Source organism: Myotis yumanensis, unplaced genomic scaffold, assembly GCF_028538775.1.
Source record: "Myotis yumanensis isolate MYYU_CA2020_CCGP unplaced genomic scaffold, mMyoYum1.0.hap1 SCAF_1, whole genome shotgun sequence".
Taxonomy (NCBI): domain Eukaryota; kingdom Metazoa; phylum Chordata; class Mammalia; order Chiroptera; family Vespertilionidae; genus Myotis; species Myotis yumanensis.
The window spans coordinates 113,559,700-113,580,101 of NW_027223752.1; the positions used below are offsets into that span (position 1 = coordinate 113,559,700).

Here is a 20,402-nt window from a genome sequence, read left to right on the forward strand (position 1 = left end):
ATTCAACCAATCAAAGCATAATATGTTAATGATATGCTAAGGTTGCTCACTCGCTATGACATGCACTGACCACCAGGGGGCAGACAGTCAACTGGTCAACCACTCGCTATGATGTGCACTAACCACCAGGGGGCAAATGTTCCAACCAGTATGTTAGCTTGCTGCTGGGGGTCGGCCTATCGAGACTGAGTGAGATGGGCCGGACATGTCCTGGAGCCCTCCCATGGTCCCTCCCTGTCAAGTGTTCCTGGTGGGCATAAATTACACTGTCTCCCTAGTTCTAGTCGTTTTGGTTTGTGATAGGGAGGTGGGCAGAGGAGGCAAGCCCTCGAGGGGCGTCCTCTCAAATGGGTCCTGTGCTCGGCTTCCCGTGGGCTCACGAAACGAATTTCGAATCTTCAGACCTGTAGGAGCACCTGCAATCGCATCTTTTCTGTCTTAGCAATGGCTGTGCTCGCCGAAGTGATTAATTTTTGAACTTTTCTCGATAAGACAGAAATTAAGTAGCAGTACCATCAAGAAGAAAAATGTCGGTGACACTGAATACAGATGTAGGTGATATTAAAATAGAAATCTTCTGTGAAAGGACACCCAAAGCATGTGAAAATTTCTTGGCTCTTTGTGCCAGTAATTACTACAATGGCTGTATATTTCATAGAAATATCAAGGGTTTCATGGTTCAAACAGGAGACCCCTCAGGTACCAGAAGAGGAGGTAACAGTATCTGGGGCAAGAAGTTTGAGGATGAATACAGGGAATATCTTAAGCACAACGTTAGAGGTGTTGTATCCATGGCTAATAATGGCCCAAATACCAATGGATCTGTTTTTCATCACCTATGGCAAGCAGCCACATTTGGACATGAAATACACAGTATTTGGAAAGGTAATAGATGGTCTGGAGACTCTAGATGAATTGGAGAAGTTACCAGTAAATGAGAAGACATACCGACCTCTTAATGATGTACACATTAAGGATATAGCTATTCATGCCAACCCATTTGCTCAATAGTTATAATAGGCATGGACAAATACTTGGCAGGGTATTTGAGGAACACACCTATTGTGGTTTACCCAGCTTTAATTATGTCAGAGATTGTATCATCCTGCTTGTTTACAACTGAGATCTTCTGAGTCCTTGGTACCAAGGGGAACCAAACAACTTATACTCCTGTGATTGAGCATATTCTTTTTTTATTTATTTTTTGTTTTATTGCTTAAAGTATTACAAAGAGTATTACATATGTCTCCTTTTTTTCCCCGCCCTTGACAATCCCCTGGCCTCCCCTACCCCCCAGTGTCTTATGTCCATTCGTTATGCTTATATGCATGCATACAAGTCCTTCGTTTGATCTCTTACCCGCCTCTCCTGCCCCCCAACCGTCCCCGACCTTCCCACTGTAGTTTGACAGTTTGTACGAGGCAGCTCTGTCTCTGTATCTATTTTTGTTCATAACTTTATAATGGTCTTTATTATCCATAAATGAGTGAGATCATGTGGTATTTTTCCTTCATTGACTGGCTAATTTCACTTAGCATAATGCTCTCCAGTTCCATCCATGCTGTTGCAAATGGTAAGAGTTCCTTCTTTTTTACAGCAGCATAGTATTCCATCATGTAGATGTACCACAGTTTTCTAATCCATTCATCTACTGGTGGGCACTTAGGCTGTTTCCAGATCTTAGCTATGGTGAATTGTGCTGCTATGAACATAGGGGTGCATATATACTTTCTGATTGGTGTTTCTGGTTTCTTGGGATATATTCCTAGAAGTGGGATCATGGGGTCAAATGTGAGTTCCATTTTTAGTTTTTTGAGGAAACTCCATACTGTCTTCCACAGTGGCTGCACCAGTCTGCATTCCCACCAGCAGTGCACGAGTGTTCCTTTTTCTCCACATCCTCTCCAGCACTTGTGGTTGGTTAATTTGTTGATGATAGCCATTCTCACAGGCTTGAGATGGTACCTCATTGTTTTGATTTGCATCTCTCTGATGATTAGTGACTTTGAGCATGTTTTCATATGTCTCTTGGCTTTCTGAATGTCCTCTTTTGAAAGGTGTCTATTTAGGTCCTTTTCCCATTTTTTGATTGGATTGTTTATCTTCCTTTTGTTAAGTTGTATGAGTTCCCTATAACTTTTGGAGATTAAACCCTTATTAGTGATAACATTGGCAAATATGTTCCCCCATGCAGTGGGCTTTCTTGTTGTTTTGATGATGGTTTCTTTTGCTGTGCAGAAGATTTTTATTTTGATGTAGTCCCATTTGTTTATTTTCTCTTTAGTTTCCAAAGTCCTAGGAGCTGTATCAGTGAAGAAATTGCTTTGGCATATGTCTGAGATTTTGTTGCCTTTGGATTCTTCTAGTATTTTTATGGTTTCCTGCCATATATTTAAGTCCTTTATCCATTTTGAGTTTATTTTTGTGTATGGCGTAAGTTGGTGGTCTAGTTTCATTTTCTTGCATATATCTGTCCAATTTTTCCAACACCATTTATTGAAGAGACTATCTTAACTCCATTGTATGCTCTTGCCTCCTTTGTCAAATATTAATTGAGCATATTGGTTCGGGCCAATTTCTGGGCTCTCTATTCTATTCCACTGATCTATATGTCTGTTCTTGTGCCAGTACCAGGCAGTTTTGAGAACAGTGGCTTTGTAATACAGTTTGATATCTGGTATTGAGATCCCACCTACTTTGTTCTTCTTTCTCAGGATCGCTGCAGCTATTCGGGGTCTTTTTTTATTCCAGATGAATTTTTGGAGAGTTCGTTCTAGGTTTGTAAAATATTCCGTTGGTATTTTAATGGGAAGTGCGTTGAATTTATAGATTGCTTTGGTTAGTATGGACATTTTAATGATGTTTATTCTACTAATCCAAGAACATGGTATGTTCTTCCATCTGTTTATGTCTTCCTCTATCTCTTTTTTCAACTTCCTGTAGTTTTCTGAGTAGATGTCTTGTACCTCTTTAGTTAAGTTTATTCCTAGGTATCTTAATTTTTTTGGTGCGATGGTAAATGGGATTTTTTTTTTAGTCTCTCTTTCTGTAAGTTCACTATTGGTGTATAGAAATGCCTTAGATTTCTTCGGGTTAATTTTGTATCCTGCTGCATTGCCGAATTCATTTATTAAGTCTAAGAGTTTTTTGATAGAGTCTTTAGGGTTTTTTATGTATAATATCATGTCATCTGCGAATAAAGACAGTTTTACTTCTTCTTTTCCAATTTTGATGCCTTTTATTTCTTCTTCTTGTGTAGTTGCAATGGCTAATACCTCCAGTACTATGTCAAACAGGAGTGGTGAGAGTAGGCATCCCTGTCTTGTTCCTGTTCTTAGGGGAAATGGTGTTAGGTTTTGTCCATTGAGTATGATGTTGGCTGTGGGTTTGTCATATATGGCTTTTATTATGTTGAGGTATGATCCTTCTATTCCCACCTTGCTGAGAGTTTTTATCAAAAATGGGTGTTGAATTTTGTCAAAAACTTTTTCTGCATCAATTGATATGACTATGTGGTTTTTTTCTTTCAATTTGTTTATGTGATGTATCACGTTTATTGATTTACGGATATTGTACCATCCTTGCATCCCTGGGATAAATCCTACTTGGTCATGGTGTATGATCTCTCTGATGTACTGCTGGATCCGATTTGCTAAGATTTTGTTGAGGATTTTGGCATCTATGTTCATGAGGGATATTGGCCTGTAATTCTCTTTCACTGTGTTGTCTTTACCTGGTTTTGGTATTAGGGTGATGCTGGCTTCATAGAATGAGCTTGGAAGTGTTCCTTCCTCTTGAATTTTTTGTAGTAGTCTGAGGAGGATAGGTTTTAGTTCTTCCTTGAATGTTTGGTAAAACTCCCCTGTGAAGCCATCTGGTCCTGGGCTTTTGTTTGCTGGAAGCTTTTTGATGACTGCTTCAATTTCTTCCATAGTTATTGGCCTGTTGAGATTTTTAGATTCTTCCTGATTGAGTTTCGGAATGTTGTATTTTTCTAGGAATATGTCCATTTCCTCCAGGTTGTCTAGTTTGTTGGAGTAGAGTTGTCCATAGTATTTTTTAACAATCATTTGTATTTCTGTGGGGTCTGTTGTTATTTCGCCTCTATGATTTCTGATTTTGTTTATTTGGGTCCTCCCTCTTTGCTTCTTGGTGAGCCTGGCGAGGGGGTTGTCAATCTTGTTTTTCCTTTCAAAGAACCAGCTCTTGGTTTCATTGATTTTCTGTATTGTTTTTTTGGTCTCTATGTCATTGATTTCTGCTCTAATCTTTATTATCTCCTTCCTTCTGCTCACTCTGGGGTTTTCTTGTTGCTCGCTTTCTAATTCTTTGAGTTGTAGAGTTAGATGATTAACTACCATTTTTTCTTGTTTTTTGAGATAGGCCTGTAGAGCTATAAACTTCCCTCTCAGGACTGCTTTCATTGTGTCCCAGAGGTTTTGGATTGTTGTGTTTTCATTGTCATTAGTGTCCAGGATGTTTTTAATTTCTTCTTTGATGTCATCAGTAACCCAATCAATATTTAATAACATGCTATTCAGCTTCCAAGTGTTTGAGTATTTTGGGTTGTTTTTATTGTAGTTTATTTCTAACATTATGCCATCGTGGTCTGAGAAGATGCTTTTTATGATTTCAATCTTCTTGAATTTGTGGAGACTTTGCTTGTGACCCAATATGTGGTCTATTTTTGAATATGTCCCATGAGCACCTGAGAGGAATGTATATTCCGCAGCTGTGGGGTGTAGTGTTCTGAAGATGTCAATTAAGTCCATCTGATCTAGTGAGTCATTTAGGATTGCTGTTTCTTTGCTGATTGTTTGCCTAGCGGATTTATCCAGTGATGTCAGTGGTGTATTAAAGTCCCCTACTATGATTGTGTTATTGTCGATATCTCCCCTGATATCTACCAGAAGTTTTCTTATGTATGTGGGTGCTCCTGCATTGGGTGCATATATGTTTACCAGGGTTATATCTTCTTGTTGTATTGATCCCTTTAGTATTATGAAGTGGCCTTCCTTATCTCTGGTTATGGCCTTCACTTTGAGATGTATTTTGTCAGATATAAGTATTGCTACCCCAGCTTTCTTTTCCTTTCCATTTGCGTGAAAGATATTTTTCCATCCCTTCACTTTCAGTCTGTGTGAGTCCTTTCCAATGAGGTGGGTCTCTTGTAGACAGCAGATGTATGGGTCATGTTTTTTTATCCATTCAGCCACTCGATGTCTTTTATTTGGAGCATTTAGTCCATTTACATTTAAAGTTATTATTGAAAGGTACTTGTTTGTAGCCATTTCTTTTCTTGTGTGTGTGTGGCTGTTTTCTTTCTGAGCTTGATATTTCTTCTTTTACACCAGTCCCTTTAGCATTTCTTGCATGGCTGGCTTGGTGGTGATAAACTCCCTTAGCCCTTTTTTGTCTGTGAAGCTTCTTATTTCCCCTTCAATTTTGAATGATAACCTTGCTGGATAGAGTATTCTTGGATTCAGTCCTTTGCTTTGCATCACTTTGTAGATTTCCGTCCATTCTTTTCTGGCCTGATGTGTTTCTGTTGAGAAATCATTTGATAATCTAATGGGAGATCCCTTGTATGTTACTTTCCGTCTCTCTCTTGCAGCCTGTAAGATTCTCTCTTTATCCTGAACATTTGCCATGGTAATTATGATGTGTCTTGGTGTGGGTCTTTTCGGGTTCACCTTGTTTGGGACTCTCTGGGCTTGTGTGACTTTTTTCTTCCCCACCTCAGGGAAGTTTTCTGATATTATTTCTTCGAATAGGTTTTCTAATCCATGTTCATCTTTCTGTTGTTCTGGCACCCCTATTATTCGTATGTTGCTTCGTTTCATGTTGTCCCAAAGTTCCCTTAGGCTCTCCTCCTGTCTTTTAATTTTTTTCTCCATTTGCAGTACAGTTTGAGTGTGTTTTGCTTCCTTGTCTTCTAATTCACTGTTTCGGTCCTCCGCTTCTCCCAGTCTACTGTTGATACTTTCAATGGTGTTTTTTATTGCAGCTATGTCGCTCTTCATTTCTTCTTGGGACTTACTTAAGTTGTTGATTTTTTCATCTGTTTCTTCTAGCTTCTTGCATACGTAGTTGAGTTTTTCATCTGTTTCTTCTTGCTTCTTGAACATCCGGTGCATGTACTCTAGGAACCTTATTCTGAATTCTTTTTCCGTTATGTTGCATATCTCTGTCTCACTTAGCTGCTTTTCTGGTGAGTCCTCCTTTTCTTTCCTTTGGGGGTTTCTTTGTCTACCCATGTTTGATCTCACTGACATTACTAGTTGTTGAATTGTTCAGTGGCTGGACCCTGGGTGGCAGTGGCTGCTCCTGGGTGGCAGTGGCTCCTCGGTCTGTGGTTGCTCCTTGGGCGGTTGTGGTAGCAGTGGCTCCTCTGTTGATAGCAGGGCCTCTGATGGGTGCTGTTCACAGTTGTGGTGGCTCTTCTGGCTGGTGGAGGGAGGCTTCAGACGCAGCAACTGTTCCCCAGGCAGAGCGTGTGGTGATCAGGAGGCTGCTGTTGCTTGAATCTTTCCGTGGAGGGGTGCAGGTCTCCCCTTGGCTCTTGCAGTCACGCTGTTTGCGAATCGTTGCCTCTGGGTTAGTAGCCGCCGGGTTAGTAGCCGATCTCTGGATGCCGGTAAACGCTGCCTGAGATAGCGAGGTCTCGCCGCTGTGCTGGCGCCCAGAGGGAGGTTTCAGCCTCAATCTCTAACCGGCGTTTGTTTGTTTTCACTGAACCCTGTTCATAGGACATTTCAGATACAGACACTCACCCGTGCTGAAGAGGGGGAGAAGGTGTGGACGAGTGGAATCTGGGGAGAGGCTGGGGAGAGAAGGGGGGCCAGGAGAGGTGGCAGCAAATTGAGTGCTGAGTCACCCCTGAGCCCAGAACTTGGGCAGCCTTTTTTTCTCCTGAGGCTGAGTCTCTGTAAGCTCCTCTCTTACCTGCACTGCATGGTCTGGTCAGCGCTTCAGGCTGCCCCTTTTAGGCTCAGTCGTCCGTAATTATATTCATTCATTATAATTTGTACCATATATCGCTTCTCGGCCTTTTGGCTAAGATCAAGTGTAGTATCTGTTCTTATCAGTTTAATAATTTGTACCATACCTTTATTTATTTATTTATTTATTTATTTATTTTATTGCTTAAAGTATTACAAAGAGTATTACATATGTTTCCTTCCCCCCACCCCCCATTGACATTCCCCCGGCCTCCCCTACCCCCCCCCCCCCCCCGGTGTCTTGTGTCCATTGGTCATGCTTATAGGCATGCATACAAGTCCTTCAGTTGTTCTCTTACACCCCCTCCCACCCTCCAACCCTCCCCGGCCTTCTGCTGTAGTTTGACAGTCTGTTCGATGCTGCTCTGCCTCTGTATACAGGCTGTAGTTTCAAGGACTTCTCTTCCAAGCTCTGGAACCCTGGGCTGGGGTCTGGTGTGGAGCTGGGACTCATTGCTCCTCATGGGCAGCCTCCACAGAGATGATCTCACTCCCGATTAATAAAACTGCACACCTGGGTGTCAGACCAGTCTGTTCTGCACTTCTGCCCCTCCTACCAGTCTCAATGTGGTTTCTTCTTTACTTCTCTAGTTGTAGGATTTACATTCAGCCAGCTTTCAGGCAGTTTATGAATGATGGTTGTTCTGTATTCTAGTCGTAATTTTGAGGTGGTTGTGGGAGGCAGCGAGTACCCATGTTTACCTATGCGGCCATCTTGGTACTATCTATCTGTCAATGCCTGTTTTCAATCACAAACATTAAGAATCATTTCATTTGGTATTTGTGTACCCTCAATTCGTCAACTGTTGCTGGTTTTGAACTGTAAATTTTACCTTTTATGTATCCCCATAAAAAATGTCTAGTGGATAAATTTTTTTTGTTCAAAGCTTAGTCTGGCTTCACCCATTATTTCAAATCAGTTAAACCTGAAAATTAAGTGACTTATCAGCTCTTAAAGTGTGTGTACATTTTAAGGGGACACCATCCCCCAAAAAATGTACACACACACTTAGATAATTACAAAGGCAGTGTTTGTATTTCAACTGCATTTTCAAACTTCCAGTAGCATTTTATGATGAATTTCCTTTGTTCAAAGCTTAGTCTGGCTGAAAAAGAAACATCAATTGAGCTATCAGCTGTTAAATTGTATGTACAGCCCAGCTGGCATGGCTCACTGGTTGAGCATTGACCTATGAACCAAGAGGTCACAGTTCTATTCCTGGTCAGGGCACATGCCCAGATTGCAGGCTCAATCCCTAGTGTGCAGAAGGCAACTGATCAATGTTTCTCTCATCATTGGTGTTTCTATATCTCTCTCTTCCTCTCCCTTCCTCTCTGAAATCAATAAAAAATGTATGTAAAAGTGTATATACATGTTTTGGGACACCTTGTATGTATGTTTTACATAAAACACTTATGATAAAAACTCACAGCAAAGTGGGCATAGAGGAAACATAACTCAACATAATAAAGACCATATATGACAAACCCACAGCTAACACCATTCTCAATGGGAAAAAGCTAAAAGCATTTTCCCCAAGATCAGGAACAAGACAAGGATACCTACTTTTATTCAACATAGTACTGGAAGTCCTAGTCACAGCAACTAAACAAGAAGAAATAAAAGGCACCCAAATTAAAAAGAAGATGTAAAACTGTCTTTATTTGTAGATGCATGATATAGAGAGAACCCTAAAAATTCCACCAGAAAATTATTAGAACTGATCAATGAATTCATTAAAGTTACAAGATACAAAATTAATATTCAGAAATTAGTTGCAATTTTACAAACTATCAGAAAGAGAATTAAGAAAACAATCCCATTTACAATTGCATCCAAAAAATAAAAACCTAGGAATAAATTTAACCAAGAAGGTAAAAGACCTGCACTCAGAAATTTTGAGACATTGAAGAAAGAAATTGAAGAAGATACAAGTAAATGGAAGCATGCTTATGGATAGAAAGAATTAAATAGTTGAAATGTCCATACTACCTAAGCAGCCTATAGATTTAATGCAGTTCTTATCAAAATACCAATGGCATTTTTCACAGAACTAGAACAAATAATTCTAAAATTTATGTGGAACCACAAAAGACCCCAAATAGCCACAGAAATCCTGAGAAGGAACAAAGGTGGAAATATCACCTTTGATATGCTACCTTATATCAAACTATACTACGAGGTTATAGTAATCAAAACAGCATGGTACTAGTATAAAAAAAAAAGACACATAGGTCAATGGAACAGAATAGAAAGCACAAAAATACACCCACCTCTAAGTGGTCAATTGATGTAAGACAAAGGAGGCAAGAAAAAAAAATGAAACTAGATGACCTTCTTACACCATATATAAGAATAAACTCAAAATGGATTAATTAAAGACCTATGTAAAACCTGAAACCCTAAAACTCCTGAAAGGAAGCATAGGCAATAAACTCTCTGACATAGTTCTTAGTAATATCTTTTCTGATGTATTTCCTTGGGCAAGGCAAACAAAATAAAAAATAAACAAATTGAACTATAATCAAATTAAAAAGGTTTTGCAAAGTAGAAGAAACCATCAACAAAATGAAAAGACAATCTACTGAATGGGAAAACATATTTGCCAATGATACATCCAGTAAGGGGTAAATACCCAAACTTTATAAAGCACTCATATAACTTAACACCAAAAATCAAACAATCTAATTTAAAAATGGGCAGAAGACCTAAATAGACACCTCCAAATAGGACACACAGATGGCCAATAGATATGAATAGATGCTCAACATCACTAATCATCAGAGAAATGCAAATCAAAACCACAATGAGCTGTCACCTCTCACCTATCAGAATGGCTATCATCAATAATTTTTAAAAAAAAAAACAAATGTTGGCAAGAATGTGGAGAACAGGGAACCCTCATGAACTGTTGGTGAGATTACAAATTGGTGTGGCCACTATGGAAACAGTATGGAGGTTCCTCAAAAAATTAAAACAAGAGGAAAAAAAATGGCGGAGGCTTAGACGGACGTGTTGGTCCTTCGTCCCGGAGCAGATAGGGGCGAGCAGCTGAAACGGGTAACAACCAGCCCGATCAAGCTGGGGAGGTTCAGCTGAGAGACAGTCTGCAGCCAGGAAAGACAGAGAACTCCTGAAAAATGCGGATGGTTAGAGATTGAGGCTGAAACTTCCCCCTGGGCGCCAGCGCAGCGGCGAGACCGCGCCATCTTGGGAGGCGGTTATCGGCATCCAGAGATCGGCTACTAACCCAGCGGCTACTAACCCGGAGGCGGCGACTTGCGGGCGGCGCGACTGCGGGAGCCCAGAGGAGGCCTGCGCCCCTCCACGGAGGGGCGGACACTCCTGGGCGGCCAGCAGAGGCACAGCGACCACGCCATCTTGGGAAAGAGAGCTGCTTGAGACTAGGATCCTGGCCTCAGCACCACCCAGTCTGATCTCAGACGCATACCAGGACCCTGCAGCCACTGGGGACAGAGACCTGTGACCACAGCTACAGACCTGCAGACACGGAAAGTTCGGAGATCCCTGCTGCAGATCCGTGAGTAGCGGAGCCCATCCCCCCTTCCCCCAGGATCGCGGGCAGTGCCAGAGTAACTAACTGATAGACCTACCCCTTGCCGGGGCCTCAGCGCTGCAGAAACTTTGGCCTGAAAGTGCGCGAGCACCTTAGAACTGATCCTATGCGCACTTCGGGCTTCAGAGCCCTGGGCTGGGAGCAAAAACGCGCACAGCACCAGGAACTAATCCTGTGCGCACTGCTGGCATCAGAGCCCTGGGCTGGGAGCAAAAACGCGCACAGCACCAGGAACTAATCCTGTGCGCACTGCTGGCATCAGAGCCCTGGGCTGGGAGCAAAAACGCGCACAGCACCAGGAACTAATCCTGTGCGCACTGCTGGCATCAGAGCCCTGGGCTGGGAGCAAAAACGCGCAAAGCACCAGGAACTAATCCTGCGCGCACTGCTGGCATCAGAGCCCTGGGCTGGGTGCAATCGCGCGAACGGGAGTTTGTCCGCCTAGCACAGGCCCAGAAACCCCGTTTCTCAGGGCAGGAGGCAGCACCAAGCACCAGTGACTTGACTGTGTTTCTTATCACCTGCGCTTGAGATCCTGATTTCCTGTGCATTCATACTAAGAGCCAGTGAATCCAATTCCTGGTGCAAGGGCACACAGGGACCCTGATTCTCAAGGTGAGGTTGCGCGAAGCAACAGAGACTCTGATACTGAACTCTTGGGGAACTCTGACTCCTGGCGCAAGCTAGGGGGCTCTGCTCTGGTGCTAAACACGCGTCAGGGGGGCCTCTATTTCAGCACAGTGCAGGCAGGGTCCCTAATTCTAAGGGCACGCGCGAGGCCACATTGAGTGTTGGCAACACTGACACAGAGCGAGCCTGGTTCCCACCAACCAACAACAACCACACATCTTAGTGTCAGAGCTCTTCAGTGACACTAGGGTGGTGGGAGCCTCCCACTGCGCACGGCCCAGGCCCACGCAACTCAACCTTTGAACCATCAGGAGATAATCAGAATGAAGAGACGACACAATACCCAGAGGAAAGACAATGAAGAATCACCAAGAAAGGAAATTAATGAAGCTGAAGCGTGCAACATGACAGAAAAAGAATTCAGAATGATGGTTGTACAATTCATTCACCGGATGGATGAGAAAATCAACAACCTATGCAAGAATCAGGAAGAAATGAAAAGTGATATAGCTACAATCAAAAACACCATGGAAAGTTTCAACAGCAGACTAGAAGAAGCAGAAGACCGAATTAGTGAGTTAGAAGATAAGGCAGAGAAACAAGCTCAATCTGAACAGCAACTGGAGAAAAGAATTAAAAAACAGGAGGAGAGCCTAAGGGAGCTTCAGGACAACATGAAACGAAGTAACATACGCATAATAGGGCTGCAAGAAGGACAAGAAGAGCAGCAAGGATTAGAAAATCTATTTGAAGAAATAATGACAGAAAACTTCCCAGATATGGGGAAGAAAAAAGTTACACAAATACAGAGAGTCCCAGGCAAGATGAACCCCAAAAGACCGACACCAAGACACGTCATAATAACGATGGCAAATGTACAAGACAAAGAGAGAATCTTAAAGGCTGCAAGAGAGAAACAGAGAGTTACCTACAAAGGGTCCCCCATCAGATTATCAAACGATTTCTCAACAGAAACACATCAGGCCAGAAAAGAATGGACGGAAATCTACAAAGTGATGCAAAGCAAAGGACTGAATCCAAGAATACTCTATCCAGCAAGGCTATCATTCAAAATTGAAGGGGAAATAAGAAGCTTCACAGACAAAAAAAGGCTAAGGGAGTTCATCACCACCAAGCCAGCAATGCAAGAAATGCTAAAGGGACTGGTGTAAAAAGAAGAAATAAAAAGCCCAGAAAGAAAGCAGCCACAAAAAAATAGAAATGGCTACAAACAAGTACCTTTCAATAATAACTTTAAATGTAAATGGACTAAATGGTCCAATCAAAAGATATCGAGTGGCTGAATGGATAAAAAAACATGACCCATACATTTGCTGTCTACAAGAGACCCACCTCATTAGAAGGGACTCACACAGACTGAAAGTGAAGGGATGGAAAAATATCTTTCAGGCAAATGGAAATGAAAAAAAAGCTGGGGTAGCAATACTTATATCCGACAAAATAGACCTCAAAGTGAAGGCCATAACCAGAGATAAGGAAGGCCACTTCATAATACTAATCAATACAACAAGAGGATATAACCCGGATAAACATATATGCACCCAATGCAGGAGCACCCACATACATAAGAAAACTCCTGGAAGGTATCAGGGGAGAGATCGACAACAATACAATCATAGTAGGGGACTTTAATACACCACTAACATCACTGGATAAATCCGCTAGACAAAAACTCAGCAAAGAAACAGCAATCCTAAATGACTCACTAGATCAGATGGACTTAATTGACATCTTCAGAACACTTCACCCCACAGCTGCGGAATATACATTCCTCTCAGGTGCTCATGGGACATATTCAAAAATAGACCACATATTGGGTCACAAGCAAAGTCTCCACAAATTCAAGAAGATTGAAATCATAAAAAGCATCTTCTCAGACCACGATGGCATAATGTTAGAAATAAACCACAATAAAAACAACCCAAAATACTCAAACACTTGGAAGCTGAATAGCATGTTATTAAATATTGATTGGGTTACCGATGACATCAAAGAAGAAATTAAAAACATCCTGGACACTAATGACAATGAAAACACAACAATCCAAAACCTCTGGGACACAATGAAAGCAGTCCTGAGAGGGAAGTTTATAGCTCTACAGGCCTACCTCAAAAAACAAGAAAAAATGGTAGTTAATCATCTAACTCTACAACTCAAAGAATTAGAAAGAGAGCAACAAGAAAAGCCCAGAGTGAGCAGAAGGAAGGAGATAATAAAGATTAGAGCAGAAATCAATGAAATAGAGACCAAAAAAACAATACAGAAAATCAATGAAACCAAGAGCTGGTTCTTTGAAAGGATAAACAAGATTGACAAACCCCTAGCCAGGCTCACCAAGAAGCAAAGAGAGAGGTCCCAAATAAACCAAATCAGAAATGATAGAGGCGAAATAACAACAGACCCCAAAGAAATACAAATGATTGTTAAACAATACTACGGACAACTCTACTCCAACAAACTAGACAACCTGGAGGAAATGGACAAATTCCTAGAAAAATACAACATTCCAAAACTCAATCAGGAAGAATCTAAAAATCTCAATAGGCCAATAACGATGGAAGAAATTGAAGCAGTCATCAAAAAGCTTCCAGCAAACAAAAGCCCAGGACCAGACGGCTTCTCAGGGGAGTTTTACCAAACTTTTAAGGAAGAACTGAAACCTATCCTCCTCAGATTACTACAAAAAGTCCAAGAGGATGGAACACTTCCAAACACATTTTATGAAGCTAGCATCACCCTAATACCAAAACCAGGTAAAGACAACACAATGAAAGAGAATTACAGGCCAATATCCCTCATGAACATAGATGCCAAAATCCTCAACAAAATCTTAGCAAATCGGATCCAGCAGTACATCAGAAGGATCATACACCATGACCAAGTAGGATTTATCCCAGGGATGCAAGGATGGTACAACATCCGTAAATCAATAAACGTGATACATCACATAAACAAATTGAAAGAAAAAAACCACATGGTCATATCAATTGATGCAGAAAAAGCATTTGACAAAATCCAACACCCATTTTTGATAAAAACTCTCAGCAAGGTGGGAATAGAAGGGTCATACCTCAACATAATAAAAGCCATATATGACAGGCCCACAGCCAACATCATACTCAATGGACAAAAACTAACACCATTTCCCCTAAGAACAGGAACAAGACAGGGATGTCCACTCTCTCCACTCCTGTTCAACATAGTCCTGGAAGTATTAGCCATTGCAATTAGACAAGAAGAAGAAATAAAAGGCATCCAAATTGGAAAAGAGGAAGTAAAACTGTCCTTATTTGCAGATGACATGATATTATACATACAGAACCCTAGAGACTCCATCAAAAAACTACTAGACTTAATACATGAATTTGGCAATGTAGCAGGATACAAAATTAACCCCAAGAAATCCGAGGCATTTCTATATACCAATAGTGAACTTTCAGAAAGAGAGATTATAAAAACAATCCCATTTACCATCGCACCCCAAAAATTAAGATACCTAGGAATAAACTTAACTAAAGAGGTAAAAGACCTCTACTCAGAAAACTACAGGACGTTGAAAAAAGAGATAGAGGAAGACATAAACAGATGGAAGAACATACCATGTTCTTGGATTGGTAGAATCAACATCATTAAAATGTCCATATTACCCAAAGCAATCTATACATTCAACGCGCTTCCCATTAAAATACCAATGGCCTTCTTCAAGGATCTAGAACGAACTCTCCAAAAATTCATCTGGAATAAAAAAAGACCCCGAATAGCTGCAGCGATCCTGAGAAAAAACAAAGTAGGTGGGATCTCAATGCCAGATATCAAGCTGTATTACAAAGCCACTGTTCTCAAAACTGCCTGGTACTGGCACAAGAACAGACATATAGATCAGTGGAATAGAATAGAGAGTCCAGAAATTAGCCCGAACCAATATGCTCAATTAATTTTTGACAAAGGAGGCATGAACATACAATGGAGCCAAGATAGTCTCTTCAATAAATGGTGTTGGGAAAATTGGACAGATATATGCAAGAAAATGAAACTAGACCACCAACTTACACCATACACAAGAATAAACTCAAAATGGATAAAGGACTTAAATGTACGACAGGAAACCATAAAAATTCTAGAAGAATACAAAGGCAGCAAAATCTCAGACATATGCCAAAACAATTTCTTCACTGATACAGCTCCTAGGGCAGTTGAAACTAAAGAGAAACTGAACAAATGGGACTACATCAAAATAAAAAGCTTCTGCACAGCAAAAGAAACCATCAACAAAACAACAAGAAAACCCACCTCGTGGGAAAACATATTTGCCAACGTCATATCTGATAAGGGCTTAATCTCCAAAATTTATAGGGAACTCATACAACTTAACAAAAAGAAGATAAACAATCCAATCAAAAAATGGGCAAAGGATCTAAATAGACACCTTTCAAAAGAGGACATTCAGAAAGCCAAGAGACATATGAAAACATGCTCAAAGTCACTAATCATCAGAGAGATGCAAATCAAAACAACAATGAGGTACCATCTCACACCTGTCAGAATGGCCATCATCAACAAATCAACAAACGACAAGTGCTGGAGAGGATGTGGAGAAAAAGGAACACTTGTGCACTGCTGGTGGGAATGCAGACTGGTGCAGCCACTATGGAAGGCAGTATGGAGGTTCCTCAAAAAATTGGAAATGGAACTCCCATTTGACCCTGTGATCCCACTTCTAGGAATATATCCCAAGAAACCAGAAACACCAATCAGAAAGGATATATGCACCCCGATGTTCATAGCAGCACAATTCACCATAGCTAAGATCTGGAAACAGCCTAAGTGCCCATCAGTAGATGAATGGATTAGAAAGCTGTGGTACATCTACACGATGGAATACTATGCTGCTGTAAAAAAGAAGGAATTCTTACCATTTGCAACAGCATGGATGGAACTGGAGAGCATTATGCTAAGTGAAATAAGCCAGTCAATGAAGGAAAAATACCACATGATCTCACTCATTCATGGATAATAAAGACCATTACAAACTTTTGAACAATAATAGATACAGAGGCAGAGCTGCCTCAAACTGATTGTCAAACTGCAGTGGGAAGGCCAGGGAGGGTTGGGGGGGAGGAGGGAGGGGATTAAGAGATCAACCGAAGGACTTGTATGCATCCATATAACCATAACTAATGGACATAAGACACTGGGGGGTAAGGGAGGGCAGGGGTCTGTCAAGGGCGGGGGGGAAAAAAGGACACTTATGTAATACACTTTGTAATACTTTTAGCGAAAAATAAAAAAAAAAAATTAAAAAAATAAAAATAAAAATAAAAATGCAACTATAAAAAAAAAAAAAAAAAAATTTAAACAAGAACTACCTTTTGAGCCAGCAATTCCACTTCTGGGTATTTATTCAAAGAAATCCAAAACACTAATTCTAAAAGATATATGTACCCTTATGTTCACTGCAACATCATTTACAATAGCCAAGATATGAAAGTAATGCAAGTACCCATCAGTAGATAAGTGGATAAAAAAAGTGGTGGTACATATATATACAATGGAATATTACTCAGCCATAAAAAATAATTAAATCTTACCATTTGAGACAACATGAATGGACCTAGAGGGTATTATGCTAAGTGAAATAAGTCAGAAAAAGAAAAATACCGTATGATTTCACTTATATGTGGGATCTAAAGAACAAAATAGAAACAGATTAATAGATACAGAAATCAGACTGAGAGTTGCCAAATAGAAGGGGGGTTGGAAAGCCTGGGTGAAAAAGTGAAGGGATTTAGAAGTACAAATTGTAGTTACAAAATGCTCACAGGATGTAAAATACTGCATAGGGAATATAGTCAATAATATAATAACTATATATAGTGCCAGGTGGGTACTAGACTTATGAGGGGATGAATCACTTTGTAAATTATATGTCTAATCCAGCAGTTCCCAGCCTGTAGGTTGCGACCCCTTTGGCAGTCGAACAACACTTTCACAGGGGTCGCCTAAGACCATCCTGCATATCAGATATTTACATTACGATTCATAACAGTAGCAACATTACAGTTATGAAGTAGCAACGAAAATAATTTTATGCTTGGGTCACAACATGAGGAACTGTAATTAGAGGGTCAGAAGGTTGAGAACCACTGACTAATCACTAAGCTGTACACCTAAAACTAATCCTATATAATAAAAGCCTAATATGCTAAGTGTCCAGTCGTCCAGTCATCCAGCCAACCAATTAAAGTATAATATGCTAATGATATGCTAAGGCCGCTCAACTGCTCACTATGACATGCACTGACCACCAAGGGGCAGATGCTCTGACAGGTAGGTTAGCTTGCTGCCGGGGTTAGGCCAATCAGGACTGAGTGAGTCGGGCCAGACATGCCCTGGAGCCCTCCCACAGTCCCTCCCTGGCTGGCCAACCTCCTGCGTCCCTCCCTGGCCCCGATCATGCACCAGAGGGGTCCCTCAGCCTGGCCTGTGCCCTCTCGCAATCTGGGACCCCTCAGGGGGATGTTGGAGAGCCAGTTTCGGCTCGATCCTGCAGGCCAGGCCAAGCGACGCCACTGGTGCACGAATTCGTGCACCAGACCTCTAGTATAAAATAATATTGAATGTCAACTGTAATTAAAAAATTTTAAATGAGGTAAATAAAAATAAGTTGGCCCGACTCCCAGGCTCAATAGCTCCTCTGAGTTGCCCTGGAGCGGGCATGAATGTCTGATCATAGGCCAAGACTGGTCCGCTACATAATCTGACCTTCCAAGTGATGCAGTCAATCTATGGCAGAGGCAGAAGCCAAGAACCTGTCTGTAGAGAGGCCAAAATGTAGAATCAGGGCCACGTACAAATCAGGGTTGTGGATCACCAGAATTCCAGGAAGCTGAAGAAGCCCAAGGAGGGAGGGAGGAGCAGAGGAGACATTAGGGAGCAGCTGCCAGTGAGGCCCTTGTTGCAGCTGCAGCTGGAGGCCTGAGTGTGTCACATGAGAGCTGGGATTCGCTGAGAGTTATCCATTGATAGGAAAAGCAAGGTATTTTCCAGGGAAGAGACAGCTTTCCTTGCTATCCAGGGCCCAGTAAGGATTGGAGTTTTTTTAAGGAGCTTCCCTAGGAGCTCCAGGGTCAGGTTGCATAAGGTGGTACAAAGGGGTGGAGAGGAGGAGACAGATCTGATCATGAGGAGGCTTCTGTGGCCCTGATCTGGTGTTCTGTGCTGTGCCCTGGAGGTGCCACCACTACTGGCACTGGAACCAAGAGGCAGCTATTGTTCAGGTGCCAGAACCTGCTAGTGTCTCCTCTTGGAAGAGCTGAACAGAGAGTCAGCAAGCAAGGGCACCTGGAGTATGGTCTGCAGACTTCTGTCTGCAGTACAGGACAGACAGAGGTGTGCGTGGGGCTGAGAGCCAACAGAAAAATCACCCAGGAACAACTCAAGAGAGTCCACTATGGCCTATACCCCACTCATCATCGGAACCAGGACTGAAAAGAAAGTGTGGTGGCTGGTCTTTGCAGCATTTTTCACTTCCCGTGTCACTGTGAGAGTAGCCAACCAGAGTTGACAGCCAGTGGTTGGCCAGGTTATCCCATTCAGGCACCTGGGTATCCTCTGAGCCTATTGGTGTTTCTTGCAGGACAGGCCTGGAGGGCACAGGCCTGTCATGGAAGTCCTCTATGACAATGGTGTAAAGAGGTAAAAATGAGGGGCAGGCAAGGAACAGAAGGGAGGGTCCCAGGCTCAACCTCAGCCCTCCTTCCACAGACATCCACTCACCCATCTGACCCCACCCGCACCCCTGCTCTGTCTGGCAGGTTCATGATGCTGACTCAGCACACTTGACCCCCCACAAACAGATTCCCTATACAGCCCCGACAGCAGATGACCATACAGCTCTCTCTAGCCCAGGTGGGCTCTCACTTTGAGCAGGGAAGCCCAAACCCACCCTTCCTAGGTATCAGACTTGGGTACCCCAGAAGGGCTACAGCATGAAGGTATGGCTTCTCTGCTGTGGGAAGGAGTCTCCCCTGAACACCGCCATGGGCTCTGTGTTCCAGCTCAAAGGGAAAACCTCTCAGGTGTGCAGGCTGCAGGGCTCGGGATGCCCCAAGCCCATGCCCCAGCTCTGGGAGGCGAGACAAGGAGTTGACTCAAGGCCTGCAGTTGCTGGCCCAGAGAGAAGGAGCAGATAAGCCAGCATGGGGCAAGCCCCATGTCCAATCTGGGGAGTACCATAATCTCTGCTGCCCCATCCTCCTGCAACAACCCTGCTGCTTAACTTCCTGGGTGGGAGGCTGTGGACATGCTGGGCTGAAGCCACCACTGCCATGTGATTCTCCTCTCTGAGCCTTAGTTCCCCTTGTGTGAGCTCCTGAGGGTACCTGGGGTGGCTTCTCTGTGTCCCAGTCCAGAAGATCACAGGGGGATTGGAGCTCCTCTGATTCTACTCAAGTGCATCAGGGTTCAGCCAGGAGATGCTGGAAGAGGGGAAGGCAGGAGAGACCCCAAAAGCCTGGAATGAAGAAGGCCCAGGAATAACCACTTTGCCCCACCCCCAGCAGAGGTAGCAATCCCAAAGGAGCCACTTCTCCAGGAAAAGGAGCCTCAGGTGGCAGCTGGCAATCATAAAGTCATTGCAAAAATGCTCCTAATAGCCAAGCATAAGTGCCCATTCCACTGTTATGCCCAGAGTTCGGGGTCCCCAATAATCCACCACCAGGGAGCCTTTTCCGATGCAAAAGCAAAGGGTCTTTTATTCAAGCCCAGGACTTGCCCCCCCCCCCCCGCCTCCATTACTGGATGCAAGAGAGAGCCCCGAGTTCCAAGAGAACAAAGAATTTATAGGGCTTGGGGTCGGGGGAGGAGGGGCACACTCTGACCACTGATTTGGCCAATTCTGGTTGGTTGAGTGAGGGCGGGGGCTAGTGACGCAAGGGCAGGGTGCAGCTAGGGTCTGGTTACACAAAGACAGGAGGTGGCTAGCATACTCTTGGCCTTGGGCTAGTTTTCCCCACTTTCCCATTGGCCGAGATAAGGGCAGGCTGAGTAACTGATACATTCTGCTGCTTTTTCTTGGAAGAGGGGTTAAGGACACAGCTATCAGTCCTGTTCTGTCCTTTCATTCCCCCCTTGTCTTGGAACTTCCGGCTCAATCATGAGACGGACTGAACTA

General features: G+C 42.6%; 2 pseudogenes; both read left to right on the forward strand.

Moving 5' to 3' along the window:
* Positions 1-526: 526 nt before the first annotated feature.
* On the forward strand, positions 527-1,045 carry LOC139005056 (peptidyl-prolyl cis-trans isomerase-like 3 pseudogene; annotated as a pseudogene).
* Positions 1,046-7,036: 5,991 nt separating this feature from the next.
* LOC139001501 (U2 spliceosomal RNA) lies at positions 7,037-7,127 on the forward strand (annotated as a pseudogene).
* The last annotated feature ends 13,275 nt before the right edge of the window (positions 7,128-20,402 follow it).